We start from the raw sequence: 21736 nt of genomic DNA on the forward strand, positions 1-21736 counted from the left end.
CATATGAAACGCAATCAATGAGCTGCATCTAAACTGCATGGTACAGGTTAGAAATGTATTTTCCCCCTAGGTTTTCATTATCCCAATGTTGCTAAATGGGTTAGGTGGGGTAGAAATACATTCTTTTCAATAAAACCAACCACGGTGGTATGTTTAAAATCCTGCGTTTGTGCCTCTCTGGACCACACACACTTAAAATATACTGCCTGCTAATAAGGGTGAAGTGTGATTCCTACAACTTGTAATCCTCACTGTTTTACATAACATTTCCTATAAACTGATTTGCACATGTATGATTTGTTCTCTCTGTATAATGTGTATGATGTAAAGTGCTCTGACACCCTATACTGGTATGAGGAGCGCTCTAAAAGAAATGAAACACGTAAAAGAGACAGATTAGTGCCCTCCATTTCAGGTGCATTGTAGCAGTTTGAAGATCTTACAGTTTTTCCTCGCTCATATGGGTTTTGCTTGTGGTATTTATCTGTTTCCATGGACTTCTTTGCCCGATTTTACTCGCCAGAAAAGTGCCACTCTTAAGTGTCACACATTTGGCCATTGAATGTCACTCATAAGTACACTGAAACGATGAAAATGTCACACATAAGCAATCTTAAGCCTTGGCAGCTATGAGTACCCGGAAGGTAAAGATACTGCTGCCACCACTGCTCCCTAAAACAGAGTGATAGTCCTGAGGCTTATCTTCCGTATGGTGCGCAATCCCCTCAAATAAAACAGGAATGCATGGAATTCCCTTGCTGATACTGTGTGCATGTGTCTTTGTATGCTCCTCTTTTTCAGATGGTCTCTTCACAACTGTGACCCATTCCTCAGCTGCGTTTATTTGGTATGGTGTTTAGTTTGCATGGTTGCTGTCAGAAAGAACATTAACTATCCTAAAAGTATAAAATTCAACTTGCCCTACAGTAGGTGCCCTGCCTCTGCCACCACTGTGGAGTCTACACAGGAGATCCCGAGGCAAGCGCTGAACGGACATGTCGCACCTTCCTCAGACCTGTCCTGAAGAGCTGGGCCACCCACGCAGTGCGGCCGGCCCAGGATTTAAATTGTCATGCCGCCAGGCCTGTGATTTATTACCAAACATCAAGAGAGGCCGGCCCGGCCGACACAATGCCATTGGGTGACGGAGAGTGCTGCGTCATGCACTCAAGAGACCGTGGTGAGAGACTGAGGGCCGAACGTCACTGGTAGAGTCACGCTGCCTCAGCCTAGGGGAAGAAGAACGAACACTGTAAGTTAGCCAGCCGCTACCACTAGTTGGCAGTCAAAATATCACAATTAAATTCATTTAATTTTCGGAGAGGGCACAACGTTTCTATTCTAGTACTGCTGCAGCAAACTGTCCATTCATCAGGGCTCCCATGAGGCCGAACATTGAGGACAGCAGTAGTCTGGCTCCCCCACACAGACACCAGATGCATTCACTGGTGCACAGTCAGGAGTTGGAGGCAGTGTAGAGCAAGATTGTGGAGGTTATTCCCAGCTAGGGATACAGCCGGATGCAAAGAGGGAGTCTGGCTGGGGATGGATCGTACGTTTAGCTTTAGGATTATTACTGCTCAGTGTCCCGAAGTGTCTTTTTGAAATAATACAGCATAGATATCTAGGCTATTTGTACCTCAGTCAGCCTCTTCTCCTGAGGCTTGACCCCCCATCATGCCTCATTGTATTGTAATGCAATTACTTGGACTAGCCATGCAACTTACTTTCAGCCTCAGGTTAATATAGCTGGTGGCGCAGTGCGCAGTGCTGTAGTCAACTAATTGATTTTTATTAAACTGCTCAATACGTCTTTTGAAATAAATAGGATCATTATGCATAGCTGCCTAGGTTTCAGAATGCTATGAGTGACATTTTTAGAATTGCAGTGTATTATGAGTGACATTTCAACAACTGTGAGTGACACTTCCGCGTGAGCAAAATCAAGCAATGGAGATGATGGAAACATATAAAAATAATAAATTACACCCATTTGAGCAACACAAAACTATAAGAAGATCTTAAAACGGCTGGAAAGCACCAGAAATGGATGGGCACGCACATAGCTAGGGGTCACAACCCAGGCTGGAAGGGACTGAATTTGGTGATGAGGAAAGAGGTTAAAAATACATGATAACGGGGTTGAGTAATGGAGTATGTCAAACGTTATGACGTAAAGCATGCCAAGAATGTCAGAACACAAAAGCAGTGTGGGATTTCGCTAAGTTACCAGGCCTTGTGTGTAATGAACTTCTATATATCAATAACAAGCTGGAGGTTTTTGGCGCGATAGAGCCAAGCTACACGGTTGACTTCATTGGCCGCTCCGGAGCAAATATGTCCTTTTTTCTGCAGCCCCCTCTCCCCTCCCGCTATCGGCCATGGGCGGCAATCTGAGGGATAGCCCCGGACACCAGAAGCTCTAGCTACGCCACTGAGTATGGGGTTTGTTCGACTATTTTAGTAATCCAGAACTGTTATAGCGCCTATCTCCTCCAATCTGCGGCACTCCATTTCCTCCTCACCCCTCCCTTGGCGTTTTCCCTTTTTCTTTCACTTCTCCCTTTTCAGTTTTCCGTAATCGCTATTACCTATATTCCTAAAACCAGACCGTTCATTCGCCTTTATTTCTACAGCTTTCCCATCTCCTGGGAACCTCTTAACAAGCCTCTTTCCATTTTATCTCTCAGTTTCCCACGTGAACTTCCCACCTCTCTTTTTCATCTCACTCTTTTTATTGCCATTATTTGTACCGGAGTCCTCCCTTATGCCGCATCCCTACACCTGCAACTTTCCTTTTCTCTTTCTCACCTCGTCACCTGAAGATCTCCCTTCACCTTGGTCTTTTAGCTCATCCTACTTCTTTTCTACTCTCCTGAAAACCTCCTTAAGCCTGTTCCCTAACAAGGATGCCTCCACTCTTTTCTTCTCTGCAGCTCGTTGTGCACATGCTCACCTATTCAGAGACCCACTTCCATGACTTTCTTATATTTTTTTGATGTAGTAAACTTATAATTTCCATTTGGATTTAGTAAACACAGATATAATTGTATCTTTGTATATGTGTATTATTGCTTTGTTTCACCTTGTTTGAAAGGTACCAGTGTTCCTTTATATTTGCTTGTACCCTAGGTCCCTATTTTTTACTTCCTGGGTTCCCTTGTTTCTTTAAAATACCCTTAGATAGGAGGCAACAGGTAAGCATTTACTAAATATATCTTAAAGGCACCCATAGTAATTTCATCCTTTGGTAGAAGGCAACAGATGAGTATTTACTAAGGGGCATATTTACAATAACTGGCGCATCCCTGCAAATCAGCAGGGATGCGCCAGTTATTGTGCGCCACAGCTCCGCTATCATGGATGCGTCGCATTTACAATGCGGCGCACCATGGTGCAAAAACGGTACAGATGCGTGAAGCATCTGTGCCGTAAAAGTGACGCATTGCTGGAGTTGCGTCGCAAGCGCGACGCAGCTCCAGCAATGCTCCGGGGGCCCTATCTAGTTAATGCTGCGTAAATCCTTACGCCTGCTTCAGGCAGGCACAGGGGTTTGACGCAGCATGGGCCTAAAAGTGACTGAGTGAAATCTTGTAGATTTCACTCAGCCACTTTTAGGAGGCGTTCCTGCACCGGAACGCCCCCCCCTCCTGCACAGGAACGCCTACATGTGGCGCAGGGCATTACAACGTGACGCTTCTTCCAGATGCGTCACGTTGTAAGTACCCCCGCACCATGGAGTAGGATTTGCGCCGCCGCTGCGTCACAAAAGTGACGCAACGGCAGCGTAAATGAGGCGCAAGTGGCTTGTAAATCTGCCCCTAAATATTTCTTCCAAGCACCATCTTCATCCTTATGGAGAAAGCAACATGTGAGTATTTACTAAATATTTCTTCTAAGCAGCAAAAATAATTTCTTCCTTGTGTAGAAGACAATAGGTGAGTGTTTACTAAATACTCAGTCTAAGCCTTGATTGAAAGGGAAATGTAGAATTGTATGTACCCACTATCCCAGAGTACCAGCTTTCTACTGAGAAGTGCTAATACTCTGCTACTAAGAATATGGCACCTGCTGGTAAATCGTAAGGATCCATAAACACTTCTGTTTTCGTCAGATGCTTTAACGCATCATGACTGTATCATTAGCAATGAAGACAGTGCGAAGACAGAAGTACAACACTTAAGCAATGAAAACATTGTGGGGGGAGGAGTATTCATAAATGCAGTCATGAGTACGTGAATGAGTGTATTCCTGTGGCAAGCTTTTACGCGTTTTTACGGTCCTTTATGAATCGGCCCTAAAACATCAAAAATGTAAATAAAATGAAAATAGTCGAGTCATATTAATATATAATTACTAGAAACAGAAAGCACGGTGCCTCCTATGCACTTATACACTTTTAGTAATAGGGAGTTCCGATTGATGAAGGCATGTAAAAGTATGCAGAAGAGTACTTATGTAGTACTACTACTCATACTCATGAATAGTTCTGTGAATTGGTCTGCTGATGATTTGTATAATTCCACTGCTTTGGCAAAGTCATAAAAATACAAATATATTCAAGGAGTTTAATGTGAATGCACGCACATTTGGCAATGATTTAAAAGAATTAACATTCAGTCCACAACATTATTATTTCTGTTTGCAGGCGCTGTTTGCTTTATCTGCGTTTGGCTACCCAGACAAAATTGCAGCCATTCTAACCACTGGATATTTTTTTTCCATTTCAAGGCAATTAGAACTAGCTTCGGAAACACCAGAGCCCGAGGACCTCAGCCTGAACCGAGGGACATGACACTATCAACATTTATAACAAGGTTTTTTGACGGCTGATGGATGAATTCAAACCTACAACCATCCCCTGTTAAATGAGTCAGTTTCGGTCCTCGGGCAGAAGAATAGAAATTGTTTTTTGTTACCTTCCTCTTGTCTGCAGCCTGACTGTGATGTTAATGGGCCTGACGGATGCCGCTGGAGGCTACCATATCTCATCATTGATTACAGGAGCGGGATAATGTTTGCTGCAGAACTCAGTGCTCAGTGCTTTAAAAACATCGCCCTGGCTGTGTTTTGTTTTCTACCACCAACTTCCAAGTTTCATACTCAATTAAGTCCATGTGCGTATATGTCTAACTTTAGACTACAAGCACACACATATAGAAATGTATGTGGGCATATATATATATATATATATATATGTGTGTGTCGGCGCATATATATATATATATATATATATATATAACCTACTGGCGGTCGCCAGTAGGTAGATATAGTTAGGACCTAGTGTCGATAGGAAATCCGCAACATTCTATTTGGAATAACTTTGGCGCCGGTCGACGAATCTTCGCAAAATTCTCCAAGAAGATGGGGCGCTCCGCTCCACTCCTATCCTGAATGTTTTGGGGTGATTCGTCAAGCGGGGGTTGAGAAAAAAGGGGGGTCCCAAAACGTGTTTTCCCCATGCAATTTTCCATAGCGACCTTTAAGTGAGGCTACAGCCCCAACTGCTGAACGGAATTACACCAAATTTGGCAAAAAGGTAGAGTTTGTTTCACAGATTACGCTTTTTGTTAAATGGTGTAAATCCGTTCAGTATTTTCTTAGGAAATCATATCTATAGACAAAATACCGTACGCGTACTGTCCGAGGATAGTACGCGTACCATTACGAGCACGAGCTGCATGCTAATTGGCTGTCATCTGTCTGTCAACATTCCAATGCAGGAAGTGTTGGCAGCCATCTTGTGCCTCGGTAAAACCGAGGCACAAGAAAACATAAAAAGAAACGCGAAAAACGCGAAAAGGGGGCAGGGTAGAAACACTCTGACCCCCTAGGCCTGCTCAGGGGGTCCCACAAGGAACCCCAAGGCCCCCCCAATTTTTTTTTTTAAATCGCGGGATAAAAGTAGGGTACAAGTACCCTGCCGATCCCCCCAAAACAAATTAAGGCACCACCCCGCAAACGCGCCCCTGGCACATTTGCAGAGGGGGAAATAGTTCCCCTTGAATACTGGGGGTCCCTGGGGGCCATGTAGCCCACCAGGAACCTTCAGTATTCGCCAGGGGGCTGCCTTGCAGAGACGTGTAAAGATGCCACGCCCCTTTTTACACCTCTCTGCAAAGCAGCCCCCTGGCGCATACTGGAGGTTCCTGGCGGGCTAGTTGGGCCCCAGGGACCCCCAGTATTCAAGGGGAATTACTTCCCCCTCTGCAAACACGCCAGGGGAAGCGTTTGCAGAGTGGTGAAGGTAGGGGGCGGTGCTTGAGGTGACGGATTGCACCACTCTGCAAATGCACCCCCTGGCTCGTTTGCAGAGGGGAAACTAATTCCCCTTGAATACTGAGGGTCCCTGATGGCCAACTAGCCCACCAGGAACCTCCAGTATGTGCCAGGGGGCTGCGTTGCAGAGACGTGTAAAGAGGCCACGCCCCTTTTTACACCTCTCTGCAACGCACCCCCCTGGCGCATACTGGAGGTTCCTGGTGGGCTAGTTGGCCCCTAGAGACCCCCAGTATTCAAGGGGACTTAATCCCCCAAATTAGAACGTGCCACAGGGCGCGTTTGCACAGTGGTGAAGGTAGGGGGCGGGGCTTGAGGTAATGTGTGTGCAAACACGCCCTGTGTCGCGTTTTAAGTTGGGGAATTATTTCCTCTTCAATCCAGATGTCCCCTAGGGGCCAACTAGCCCACCAGGTACCTCCAGCAAGCGCCACGGAGCTGCAATGCAGAGTGTTGTAAAAAGGGGCGTGGCCTCTGAACACCTCTCTGCAACCCAGCTTCCTGGCGCATACTGGAGGTACCTGGTGGGCTAGTTGGCCCACAGGGGACCTCAGGAATGAAGAGAAATTAATTCCCCAACTTAAAATGTGCCACAGGACGTATTTGCACACATATCACCTCAGGCACCGCCCCCTTCCTTCAGCATTGTGCAAAAATTCCTCTAAAATCAGTCGAACTATGAATTCCGATTCACTCACCTGTTATCAGGAGTGACCTCAGTGCTGCGACTTTAAGCCCAGTACTGATCCTGAAAAGTAATTTTAATCGTACTTACCAGTTACTTGAAATTCCTTCCATAGTAGTCCATTGTGTGGGTTTCACCAGAAAAGTTTCTATGTGTGGAGCTTTGGAACTTAAAAAAATTCCTATAAAATCAGCCAGAGTACGAATTCCGATTTACTCACCTGTTATGAAGAGTGACCTCAGTGCTGCAACTTTAAGCCCAGTAGTGATCTTGAAAAGTAATTGTAACCGTACTTACCAGTTACTTGAATTTCTTTCCATAGGAATCCATTGTGTGGTTTTCACCAGAAAAGTTTCTAAGTGTGGAGCTTTGGAACTTTAAAAAATTCCTAAAAAAATCACCTGAACTACGAATTCCAATTTACTCACCTGTTATCAGGTGTGACCTCAGTGCTGCTTCTTTTAGCCAAGTACTGACCCTGAAAAGTAATTCTAACCATACTTACCAGTAACTTGTATTTCCTTCGAAAGGAAACCATTGTGTGGTTTTCAGCAGAAAAGTTTCTAAGTGTTGAATTTTGAAACGTACAAATTTTCCTCTAAAATCAGCTGAACTACGAATTCCGATTTACTCACCTGTTATCAGGAGTGACCTCAGTGCTGCTTCTTTTAGCCCAGTACTGACCCTGAAAAGTAATTCTAACCATACTTACTAGTAACGTGTATTTCCTTCCATAGGAATCCATTGTGTGGTTTTCATCAGAAAAGTTTCTAAATGTCTATTTTCACAAACTAAAAATATTCCTAAAAAATTGCCTGTATGACTTAAACAAATTCTTTCAACTGTTTACAGGAGATGCACCAGCGCTGGATCCAGGATCCACCACTGAGTAAGAAAAGTAATGATAACACTACTTACCTGCTAAGTGAATTTCCTTCCGTAGGGTAACATTGAGTGGTTTTACTTGGAAATTCTTCTAAGTGAGGAGTTTTGGAACTTTAAAAAATTCCTCTAAAATCAGCCGAACTATGAATTCCGATTTACTCACCTGTTATCAGGAGAGACCTCAGTGCTGCATCTTTCAGCCCACTACTGATCCTGAAAAGTAATTGTAACCGTACTTACAATAACTTGAATTTCCTTCCATAAGCTAACATTGACTAGTTTCACTTGGAAATTCTTCTAAGTGTCGAGTTTTGGAACTTAAAAAAATTCCTCTAAAATCAGCCGAACTACGAATTCCGATTTACTCACCTGTTATCAGGAGAGACCTCAGTGCTGTATCTTTCAGCCCACTACTGATCCTGAAAAGTAATTCTAACCGTACTTCGGATAATTTGAATTTCCGTCCATAGGATATCATTGCCTGCTATATAAAATATATTTAAATTAAAAAAATTACAATTTCAATATTTTTAAAAACCTTTTTTTCAATTTATATTACAAATATGTAATGTAATTTAAAAAATAAAATATCTAAAAATAAATAGTTTAAAAATGTAGTAAATCAGTATAAAAAAATAACAATTAATACATTTAAAAATTGTCATTTACAAAACCTTCGAAATTCACTGAAAAAACCATAGGTTTCAGGCCTGATATAGTTAGGAATTAGCATTTAAAAAACCTTTGTAAATTCACTGAAAAAAACCATATGTTTCAGGCCTGATATAGTTAGGAATTAGCATTTAAAAAACCTTTGAAATTCACTGAAAAAACCATAGGTTTCAGGCCTGATATAGTTAGGAATTAGCATTTAAAATACCTTAGAAATTCACTGAAAAAACTATAGGTTTTAGGGGTGTTATAGTTAGCTGGGCATTTCACTCGTACAAAACCATTGAAATTCCTCCGATATAGTTAGTTGTACTCACTATATCTCGCGCACCCACAATCCACTGCTGATGATGTCACATATTACATAATTTATGACATGGTCAGTGACATCACTGATGACATCTCAAATGACTTCACTGATGACATCATCAACGTGACAATCACATACACCTCTTCATACACTAGTAAAATCTTTCATCACTCATTGTAAAATACAGAGTATCATATTTGAATCCATTGACACAGAAATAAAAGTATCTAAAAACCCACTCAGTGATTCCTAGATGTATACACACATATAATCACTTACCTATAGATTCACTCATACATGCTGTCAATGAACAATAGAACACTATCAAACATACTTATACACCTATATCGACAGTACACACCAGCACACATCCTATTCACTTATGAAGTCATCCTACTCACTTATGCAAACAATGGATCATACTTACATACTTACTTAGCTACACACTTATACAAACACCACTTCATCTATTCATATAGATAGTAACTCATACTTAGTGTATTATAAAATCACTATTACAAGTATACAGTTATCCATACAGTCACTCATACAATCATTGAGTCTTATGTATACTTATTTATATACAACAACTGACACATACACTGCCTTTTATTGTTCTAGTTTGTTGGACTTGTACCATTGAGAGATATATTTGCTCATCACCACACCTATAAAGATATTCACTCACCCAAACAAATGTTAGGACATGTAGTTTTAACTTCATATACCTACTGAATCAACTATACACACATCTTTGGGCAGTCGCACCCCCCCACCAAACCACACACACATTCACACTCCCATACAAATACTTAGTTATCTAATCAATAACTAATATAGACTTTCACATAGCAACCAACTGGAGAAGCAGTTTACACAACAACTGACAAAGTGATTTAGATATTCACACAGCTTAGTCACTATCCACTATATTTAGTGAGACACTATAAATTATTCAAGTAAACAGTCAATTACACTGCTACTAAATCCTCCATCCAAATATTTATATTTAAATATCCACTCATTCTTCAATGCAAATTGCTATATATATATAATACATATTTAAATAACGAAGCAAACCACATTCACGGGATGATGTCATCAGTGATGTCATCAGTGATGTCATTTGAGATGTCATCAGTGATGTCACTGACCATGTCATGAATGATGTAATATGTGACATCATCAGCAGTGGATTTCAGGTGCGCGAGATATAGTTATAGTTAGGACCTATTTTCCATAGGAAATCCGCAACATTCTATTTGGAATAACTTTGGCGCTGGTTGACGAATCTTTGCAAAATTTTCAAAACAAGTGGGGCGCTCCGGTCCGCTCCTATCCTGAAGGTCTCGGGGTGATTCGTGAAGCGAGGGCCGAGAAAAAAGGGGGTCCCAAAACGTGTTTTCCCTATGCAATCTTTCATAGGAACGGTTCATCGTGGCTACAGCCCGAACTGCTGAACGGAATTACACCAAATTTGGCAAAGAGGTAGTCCTTGGTTCAGAATCGTGCCTTTTGCTTAAATGGTGTAAATCCGTTCAGTAGTTCCTGAGAAAATCACAATTAAAAGAACATAAATATCTATGGCCGCGGTGGATCCGCACATCCTGAGCGCACCCTAAGCGCACCGTCCCGATCACGCGCTAATTGCTAATTGGCTGTCAAGTGGTTGTCAACATTCGAAACCAGGAAGTGTTGGCGGCCATTTTGTGCCTCGGTAGAAGCGAGGGTCTAGAAATCAGTGGAATAAGTGTTCAAAACATATAAAGGGGGCATGTTAGAAATATTTTGACCCTTTAGACCTGCTTAGGGGGTCACACAAGGACCCCTAGTGCCCCCAATTTAAAAAATTTTTTAAAACAAAGAAATGTGCGCTGGGTGCATGGATCCTCCGTAAAAAAAATAACAACGAAGCGCGGGCTCCTGTGCTTGTTTGAAAATTAGCTACCTGGGCGGGCCAAATCCCAGGGTGTAAAATATTAAATTTGATGGGGGTCAAGACGGGACCTGTAGCCCGGGGACCGACATCTTTCGGTGCTACAAAAATAAACGGGTGGGGGGGCTCAAAGGTACTCCCCCAGTAAAATACTTGGGTGGGGGGGCTTAAAGGCCCTCTTTCAGCCCCGGGGACCGCTACTCTATAGGGCTTTCAAATAAATTGGTGGGGGGGCTCAAAGGTCCCTCTAAGCTCCGGGGATCACCACCCTCTGGGGCTTTTTAAATTGTGGGAGGGGGGGTCGCGTGGCCCCCATTCTGGAGCAGTCGAGGGCCCTGGGGAACACCACCCCCCAGAACCGGCTCCTGCTGTGTATCGGGGTGCGTAAGGGGTGTGTACCCCTAGGACACTGCTGTTTGGTATGGCAGGGCAGGAGCCGAGGTGCCCGCTCTGTCATAGCAAACTTGAGGGCATATTACCAAGGGCCATTTCGCCGTATTTTTTAAAAAAAGGCGAAAATGTGGCGAAAATGATATTGCCTTGTTTATTGTTCAGGCGTATATACAATGTTGGGGACTGTGGGTGGAGCCCCAATGTCTCTATGGTCCTAGCCAGCTCCCCACTAATATGCAGCTCCCCGTGGGGAAAAGCAATTTGGTTGGCATTTTGAAAGAGTGAGAGCAGGTTTACCTGTTCTCTCTTTCAAAATCCAAACCAAGGGGCACATTAGGATGGCGGACGGACCTTCGTCCGTCCGCCACCCCAGAGGAGGAGGGACCGTCCGCAGGGGCAGCGGCGGTCCCTCCGTGCCAATTAGGATGTGACCGCCACCCTGGCGGTCACATCCTGTATTTTTAACATTGCGGCGGATGCTGCTTGAAGCAGCACACGCTGCAATGTTAAAAAAACATGTTTTCCTTTGCGTGCACGAAGCTGCAGGCACCGCGTGGTGCCTGCAGCTTCGTGCACGCAAAGGCAGGGGGGTACCATAGGTACCCCCCATGTGCACCCCCCACCCCCCCTTCACCCCTGGGGGCCCGCAATGGGCCCCCAAAGAAAAGTCCGTATGCCTTTGCACGGCTGTAATGCCGCCGTGTAAAGGCATAGTACTCCAGACATCCTAATATGCCTGGCGGTGTCTGATAGACACCGCCAGACATGTTAGAGCTTTTCCGCCGCGGTTGTAAGCCGACCGCGGCGGAAAAGCGGCGGACTTAAACCAAGACCCACCAGCCATCCTAATTTGGCGGTGGGTCTTTGGTGGGTCCGCAGCGGATTTCCCGCATCCTCCGGGCCGGCGGTGACTTCCGCCGGCCCGGAGGATGGGGGAAATCCGCGATCCTAATCGACCCCCAAGTTTGCTATGGCAGGGTGGGAGCTTCGGTTTACACCCTGCCATAGCAAACAGCAGTGTAGAAAAAATCTTCCGGTAACACAACAAAGGATTTTTAAAGTGGCAATAATTTTAAGGCCGGTCTTGTAAATATGTCCCTAAGTTTTGGAATGTCGACAATCCCATCTTCCTTTTAAATAGCCACAAAGTATTGAGTGAAGTGCAGACTGTGAAACGTGAAGCAGCAGTGTGTGATTGGGATCGATAAAGAATTGCTCATTGTTGATTATAGAGTAGGCAAATTCTATATGGGGTTTTGCAAAGCCAGTGGCTATTGCTTGCGTCCTCTTTTGAGGTTAATTTGAAGAGTTGTGTACTTCTTTTCCTCCTAATGTACACAGTGTTCTGTCGTCTCTGTTCGCTTTGTGCTGTGTTATGTAGAGGACTTTGGGTAAATATGACTGTTTCTGTACAGCCAGCATCTTTGAACCCTACCCCCAAACTGCTTACTGCCTGTTACCATAGTAACAGTTCATGGAACACTCAATTGAGCACACAGGTCACAAGTTCAGCACACAATGTTGCTAATCCAAACAATAAGTGTGCTGGACTTTTACAATTTTTCCGTAGGAACCGTTAATCGCAGCTATAGCCTCTGGTAAAGAGTTGGTAAAGAGTTAGCCTCGGTATTACACTTCTAGTTATAAACATAATTCTATTTTAGTAAAACTTTGAGCCCAGTCAGTTATTCTTTTACAAATTAAGGGGTATAATTTTAACGGATTTCTTGTAAATATGACCCCAAGTACTGTGTTAATGTCACATGTGAATTGGATGCGGAAGGGTACAGAGAAGTTTTGTAGTCTAGGAGACGGCCACCTTCCCGAGAATTATTTACTAATTGTTCGAGGAGTTCGAGGTAACTTAAGTCCGGGAATTGTCACACTCAGGATCTTTATTTTATTATGCAGGGTGTTCCTCGGCAGTCTCTGCAGCCTCGGTGGTGCTAGGCAGCGCCTTATTTGTTTTGTAATCAGACGGCCAGTACTTATGCTGTTATAAAGTGATACACTCATAGAACTCTTGTAGTTGTATAATTACTCAGGATTTATGTGCCCAAGAGTTACTTACATTATTTTTTGTAGGTGCACTTTAATGTTAAAGTTTTCATTTTAAAATCTTCTATAAGCAGATGATTATCATACTAAATACTATTCAAATGTTGTCAGAAAAAGAAGACTTATACATTTTTAGAAGTAAACAAATAGAAACGTAACTTTAATATAAGAGTATAATAAACAAAATGTGAGATGGACTCCAGTGGTAGTATCGTAGGTAACCTGCAAAACCAAAATGAAACATAAGTCTTTAAAATTAGATCGATGTGATTGAATGAGGTGAGAGATTACATCATTATGAAAGGCAAGAGTGTTTTTTTCACATGCACACTCAGGGTAGTGCACCCCACCCCTCCCGCAGAATTACCCTCAACAGGAGTCTGTAGGGAGCGCTTCTTATAGGCCTAGTATAGATGGTATTTAAAATGAGACAGAGATCTGACTGAATGAGGTCAAAGATCACAGATTAACATAACACTTGGCAATATTGCCTATTCGCACGTGTGCAGTGTGCTTGATACATCCCACCCCTTAAGTAGGCCCGCGCTGAAGAGGTGTCTATAGGGAAGTGCCTGCTGGGTCAGATCTACAGTATGGTCCAGCATGTCTTTAAAATGATTCAGAGATGAGACAGAATGAGGTGATAGATCACTACATTATGCAGGACAATATCGTTTGTTTGCAGCGAGTTTAATTGGAGGCATTGTGTATCTAGGCCGCTCTGCTTACCTTTTGCAAACACTGCTTTTAGCACAGCTCACAACTTGAATTCTACTTTTGATCTATACTGCAGACAATATTGAATTCAGCCTTGATTTATTTATCTGCAGTGTGGACAGCAGCGTTCATAACTTGAAAAGAGAAAGAGAAACAGTGTGAGAGAGAGGGAGAGAGAAAAAGAGAGTAAGAAAAACATTGAAAGTGTGAGAGAGAGAAAGTAATAGATGGAGCAGGAGCGGTAATGTTGATACTGGATAAAATCTTCGCAGCTCACCTTTTTGCCTCCGTGTGTGTCCAACCACGTGCCGGTTCATGGTGCACCCTCAAGTTTAGTGATCTGAAAGATAGTATAGAATTAGTAATTGCAGAGTACATACAATTGCACACGTATATTTCTGCGTCATGCCTTTGCACACCCAGGGTACTGTATTACATCAACTCCCACTGCAAGGTGGTGTCTGTGCGCTCTTTTCCTCCCAGGGTGCTATACCGCATGCACTCCCACTGCATAGCGGTGAGTTCTCATTACTGCGCACCTAGACTGCTGCACCCCATTGACTGCCAGTGTCCGGAGGTGAGTGCCCTTTTTCTGCGGACCCAGACTGTTGCGACCCATCCACTCCCATTGCCCGGAGGTGATTGTACATTCCTACGTACTCAAGTTGCTGCACACTATCCACTCTCTCCGCTCACAGATGACTTCTCGTTGCTTTGAAAGCAATCTTCTCTGCTCACCTTGTGCCATTGGCATGTTTCAAAGAGGGTCCACCACGTGTCGAAGCAAACTTCCTGCTCGTTGTTATGATGGCCACGCACCATCGCAGAATACTCAAACGTTGAGCTTTGGAGGTGGTCGGGGGGCGCCAATTTGTGAAACACAACCTGTTAGATAAAAAGGAAGATAAGATTGTACATCAATGGAGGGAGGAAGTGAGAGAGTGACTGAAAAGAATATTCGCAGCTCACCTTTCTGTCACCGATGTGTCTTCCACCACGTGCCGGGACATAGTGTACCCTGAAGCTTCACATCCAAAAGATAGTAAAAGAAAGATGTTATGACTGGTAATTGCCACTATCTTAAAGTGGAGTAGAATAACATCACCCTTTCACACACCATCCCTCCCCCATTAAAAATACAACCATTTGTACGGTTCCAACTTGTTTAATGGGCTTCGATTTATGAACAATTAGTAGATTAGTAATGTTTTCCATCTGGTTACAGAAAACAAGTGGTGTGCAGTCATACACTTGGTTTCAATCATCACTCCTGTGTCTGGACACGATAATTGAAACCTCATGTGCTATTGAAGTCTATTACGCGCAGCAAGCGCGTAATAGATACCAATAGGCCAAGGACAGAGCAATGCGCTGGTCTCTGGCCAATTGCGTGCAGTCTTTTAGAATAAGTCGCACGCAAAGGCCAATGGTTTAGCACGGAAGGAAACAGACACGCACGAGCTTGTTGGATTCGTAGGTTAGGTTCTTATCCCCGTTTTTTCATATAGAAAATGTCTTGCGCTGTGTGAGCAGTGCTGTGCACTCCAACGAAGGCACAAGCTGTACTGCGCACAGCAACGAAGGCGCGAGTGCTAAATGAATTGAGAAAGGAAAGGTTGTCAAAATAAGATGATAAATTTCAGTGTGCATAGTATAAAAAATAAATACTCATCTACTTTGCTACGCATGTGGGAGTGACGGACATTTGACCGACTATAAAAACTTTCCTGCTATACGAAAAAAAAAATACAAATGCAATTAGATAGGGTATGTAGGACTGTGTATGCCTAAATCGCTGTGTCGCTTTTTTTTATCCAGTCTGCTGTATCGCATCTACTCCCTCCGGTGCGCACCCAGGAATAACTGCTCACCTTTTTGCGGACAAAGCACCTTCTACATCATGCAGTCCCGCTCTGCTACCAAGAAGTCTCACATTTGTTGCTGAGTCTTGATATCGCTATGGCAATGGACATGCTCGTGCACCCATCATCATCACAGGTTCCTCACCCACTCACTGCTTGCAGTACCACTAACTCAGAGGCCACGCACGTGGTTGTGGGCCCCCCTGCTCTGTAGTTTTGGCCTACATGAGGCGTTCGAACCACCAGGTTGGGACATCACAGCGCTTGCGATGGGAGCAACTCTAAAATGGCATAGAGCACATGCGCCCGGTATTTTATATTGGTAGGGTCACATGTGTTGTGAGTGACGCCTGTGCTGGATGGGTGTGGTGTGGGTGTATACCAGCCTTGAGGGAGTGTGTGTGTGTGCCGTTCTGACAACTAGACCTGGAACGAAGAAATCACTACAATGTAAATCTGGGCCATGCAGCGTTGTTGTGTTTTCCTGGAAGCGTAAGCGGAGTGGGCTGGCCTGACGTATGCCAGTGCTGCGCGAGGCTGCGAACAATGACTCCGGAGCTATGGGCTTGGTTCCGTCATGAGTTATATGAGAAATCAACTGATTCGGGGGTCTGTGTGGTGGTGCTGCCGTCACCTGGGTCTTAAACGCAAATGTGTCATTATGTCTGTGAAGTCTCACAACATGGCCAATATGGAAGGTATGGGGATTCACTGATCATACATTCATCCATAGTTCCACACATAAAAGATGATGGACATGACGCATTTCTGCGAATATGAATGTTTGTTGTACATTCAGCGGAGTGTTGTAGCTGTAGTAATACAGGGCTATGAAAGTTTTAGGTTGCAGTTTTTGGCACATGAAGGGCAGCTAATATATATACGTATGTGATCATTCAGGTATACTGTCAAACTTGGTGCTGGAAATCAGTGTTCGAGCTTCGGAGTCGCGTCCACATCCTGTTATTGTAGACAAATGACGTAATCTACGCGTGCCTGAAAATGTACTGTAAATACGGTGCTCATGTAAATTGCTGACATAGTTTTGGGTCCACTTCGCGCTGTATAAAGATGCTAAAAAAAACAAAAACTTGAGTAATAGCACACACTTATATATTTAGTATACACTTTGCTTGCAGTATTGTAATGATCCAGTTTCTACGTTCATATTTGTGGAATGAGTGAGGGAAAGTTATATAACTTAAGTTTTTGTTACTACCAGTAAGATGGTTGCATAGGCTGTTTACAGCACAATATAATGTGGTAGGGCCCAGGAGCAGCATTTTACAAACATAATGAATACATAGACACAGATTGATAGATGAAGTGGGTATGAGCATATGCGCTCGACTCCATTTTATTACGTTGCTGTTGGTAACAAATACAATAGTGATCATCATATCATACACAGATATTACATCGTAAATGGTTAATGACTTCTGCTGTACAAAGGTGAGAGCACTACATGTGAAATAATACACAGAAGATTCTATCGTAAAGGGTTCATGAGTTGTGGTGTACTGAGGTAGGGGCGGTTTGTGTGGAGCCTGTGATGATGCATGCTCCAGCCAAGCTGCACTGGTAGCAATGTCTTTTGCCTACTGAATTCTGCCTCAATAAAGGCTATGTGGCAATGATTTATGGTGCACTGAGTTAGTAGTACCTTTGGCGCTTAGAGTGTACATACCCTGCGATGATGGTTGGTCGGGGGCACAGTAATTGGACTAATGTCTTTTGTCTATTGAATTCTGCATCAATTCGAGTTAAAAGTGATAGTATGACTCATTGCTGACATAAAACTGTTCAGTCTTCTTTGCGATGATTTATGGTGCACTGAGTTAGTAGTATCTTTGGCGGTGAGCTTGTACGTACCCTGCGATAATGCGTGGTCCAGGGGGGCCGCATTCGGACCAATGTCTTTTGTCTGTTGAATTCTGCCTGAATACGGGCATATGGTGCACTGAATAGTAGTACCTTTGGCACTGAGTGCGTACGTAACCTGCGATGATGCGTTGTCCGGGGGGGCCATACTGGTAGCAATGTTTTTTGCTTTGTGAGTTCTGCCTTAATAAGGCCACGTAAAGATGACTTGTGGTGCAGTGAGTTATTGGTACCTGAAGAACTCAGCGTGTGCATACCCTGCGATGATTCGTGGTTTGGGCGGGTCGCACTGGTTCAATGTCTCTTGCTTACTGGAATGCATCATGTGCAATCACCATTCCACCTGAATCATGAGCCCTCACAATGAAGATCGAAGGCAGTAGTCCGAGAAGACATTGTGGAAGGTTTTTTGTCACATCCTTTAACAAAATCTGATGACATAGATTACAATTGTCTCTGCCTTAAATAAAGCAAGGCTGAATTTCATGCTGTCCGTAGTGTAGATCCAAAGCTGAATTCAAGTTGTGAACCCTGCTGTCCGCAGTGTAGATCGAAGGCAGTAGTCAGCGCAGACATCGACAAATGCTTTTTGTCACATCCTTTAACAAACTCTGAAGACATATAGTACAATTGTCTCTGCATTAAATAAAGCAAGGCTGAATTCCCTACTGTCCGTAGTGTAGATGCAAAGCTGAATTCAAGTTGTGAATCCTGCTGTCCGCAGTGTAGATCGAAGGCAGTAGTTGACACAGACATCAAGGAATGCTTGTTGTCACTTATTTTAGCAAAATCTGAAGACATATAGTACAATTGTCTCTGCCTTAAAAAAGTAAGGCTAAATTCAATGCTGTCTGTAGTGTAGATGCAACGCTGAATTCAAGTTGTGAACCCTGCTGTCCGCAGTGTAGATTGAAGGCAGTAGTCAGCACAGACATCGAGGAATGCTTTTTGTAACATCCTTTAACAAAATCTGAAGACATATAGTATAATTGTCTCTGCATTAAATAAAGCAAGGCTTGATTCAATGTTGTCCTTAGTATAGATCCAAAGCTGAATTCAAGTTGTGAACCCTGAAGTCCGCAGTGTAGATCGAAGGCTGTAGTCGATACAGACATAAGCATGCGGTGCTGTGGCGCTGAGTTCGGAATGGGCCTGTATCGGGGAGACACGTGGTCATGGCGGCAGCCACGTGGCAGGGTGAGGACCTTCGCTGTGCCAGAGTCTTTTGTCTTTGCACAAGTGAACCATGCCCAAGGCGTAGCCTAATTATTTATACTCTTACACTGGAGTTGCGTACGTTGGACCATCCCACTACGCTTCTGCTTCAGGGGGACACAACACAGCTACATGACTGAGATATTCCCCTGTGTCTCAGATGATATTGTTGCATCCACTGTGCAGTACACTACATGTATCAATACTATATCTCCACATGGAATAGTTTTTTGTTTCTATAGTGAGTTGTGTATAGCATATCACCGGTACACTTGAGATTTTGTAAATTATTGTTGATGTGCGAATTTATTCCCTTATACATAGTTGGTTGCCACATCTCTGAACATTCAGCTATTGTGCGGTTGAGAGGATATGGTATTTTGGGAAGGTCTGTTGTCCTGTTTTGTGCTGCCTCTGAGGTACTAGGGGGAGGGGTCTGGAATGGTGGTTGTGGTGGTGGCCACGCTGGGTGTTGTGATTTTGTTGGGTGTCGGAGGTGCATTATTAGTACCTCTATCACACATTTGTCTTTAAATATGGGTGTGAGTTGGGTGTAATTCACGCAGTAGATAGTCGACCTTGTTACACCCGTTAAAAGTTGATGTTAATTTGTTACTGATAAGTGGAGCTATCCCCTGTTTTTTTAGAGGTTTGTGCGATTTTGCTGGCGGAAGAAGTCAATTGAAGAGTGGTGAAATTTGTAGTTTTTACTAGGTTGAGATTGGGATGATAATTAAAAAAGAAGGAAAAACAGATATGCTTAATGAACATTATAATTAGAAACTATCATTTAAAAAACCTTTGAAATTCACTGAAAAAACCATAGGTTTCAGGTATGTTATAGTTAGAAATTATCATTTAAAAAACCTTTGAAATTCACTGAAAAAACGATAGGTTTCAAGTATGTTATAGTTAGGAATTAGCATTTAAACAACCTTAGAAATTCATTGAAAAAAAACATAGGTTTCAGGAGTGTTATAGTTAGCTGGACATTTCACTCGTGCAAAACCATTGAAATTCCTCCGTTATAGTTAGTTGTACTAACTGTAAATCGCGTGCCCGCAATCCACTGCTGATGATGTCACATATTACATCATTCATGACATGGTCAGTGACATCACTATAACATACCTGAAACCTATGGTTTTTTTCAGTGAATTTCAAAGGTTTTGTAAATGCTAATTTCTAATTATAATGTTCATTAAGCATATCTGTTTTATATATATATATATATATATATATATATATATATATTACCTACTGGCGGTCGCCAGTAGGTATATATAGTTAGGATTTTTTCTCTATGGGATTTTTGAAAATTCTATGTCTAATAACTTTGGCGTTTGTGGACGGAATTGGCTGAAATTTTCAGGAAAATGGAACATTTTGTTTCTGAGCAGCAACTGAAAATTTGGGGGGGGTTTGTCAAGGGGGGGCTGAGAAAAAAGGGGGGTCCCAAAACGTGTTTTTCCCATGTTAATTTCCATAGGGCGGTTGGCCTCACTTTTAGCCCGAACGGCTGAATGGATTTCCACGAAACTTGGCAAAATTGTAGATATTGTTTGCCCGATGTGCCTTTGCTAGGTCTCAAGATATGTGCTCCTGTGAATTTTGAGTAAATTAGGTTTGAAAAAAGATATATATCTAGAGCCGCGCCCCGGTGCGCGTACCTGGGAGCGCTCCGGGCGCGCCACGCGACTTGCGCACGGCAAGCTGATTGGTTCTCGGGTGTCTGTAAACATTCGAAACAGTCCGCAGCGGCCGCCACCTTGTGTCTCAGTAGGATTGAGACACAAGAGGTGGCAAAAATCAAAGGGGGAAATGACCAAAAGGGGGCAGGGTAGAGCCCCCCTGACCCCCTAGGTTTGATGTGGGGGCCATAAAAGGGTCCCGCGGGTAAAAAAAAAAAATTAAAAAAATTCGATTTTCGCGGGGGGAGCGCCCGGTACGCGCACCGGGGAGCGTACGGGGGAGCGTACCATGGAGATAAAAAATGACACTTTTTTAAAAAAAAATAGCATTTTTTTATAAATTGGAGGTAGTTCTGAAAATAACTTTTTTTTTGTTTTTGTTGTTTTATATTTTTTTAGACTTTTTAAAACGATTTTATATTTTTTTTGGATTTTTGTCAGGGGAAAAACAAAAACAGGGATTCCAAAACTGCTCAACAGGAGCAAAAAAATGTGAAAATGTAGGGACTGGCAGGGCAGCGGTGTTGCTGTTTCTTCATGGCAATGAGTTCAACACTCTGCTCCCCATAGCAGAGCAGTTCGTCACACTCTGTGCACAGAAATTTGATGCCTGCAAACACCGGCTGAATGTTAGGGACCATTCTTCCACGGGGTGGTCCCGAAGGTGTTGCTCCACCAGTGGAGGTGCTGCCGCCATCTGTGGGTAAATTCCGTGCCAGCTCTCTGACACTCTCCCTGGCAAAGTTGTTAGGGTGTCTTCTTTTCACATGCCTGATTAAATTAGCATTTCCAAAACTATATTTTTTCAGAGGATTGCCTCTGGATAAAGTACTACCACATACTTTGCAGGTTACTTTTGGAGCGTTGACTTTTTTTTGCCCTTCAGGGATGTCATAAAATTTCCAGATGAAATGGGTTTTTTTCTTCTGCTGAGGAGGGTCCTCATCTAAAAATCCGTCGGAATCACTGCTGGATGACTCTCTTGCAGCCATTGCTGTAGATCAGAAAAGTAGGAGATGAACAAAGTACACAGAACAGCTCTTGCTCTCTCCAAGTACAAAGCAATAGTGAGAGAAATGGGTGGGTTTCACACAATTTGAAAAAAAAAAGTTATGAACCAATGAAAAGTGTTATTTTAAAGTCACATGGTTT

Source organism: Lissotriton helveticus, chromosome 8 (genome assembly GCF_964261635.1).
Source record: "Lissotriton helveticus chromosome 8, aLisHel1.1, whole genome shotgun sequence".
NCBI lineage: Eukaryota > Metazoa > Chordata > Amphibia > Caudata > Salamandridae > Lissotriton > Lissotriton helveticus.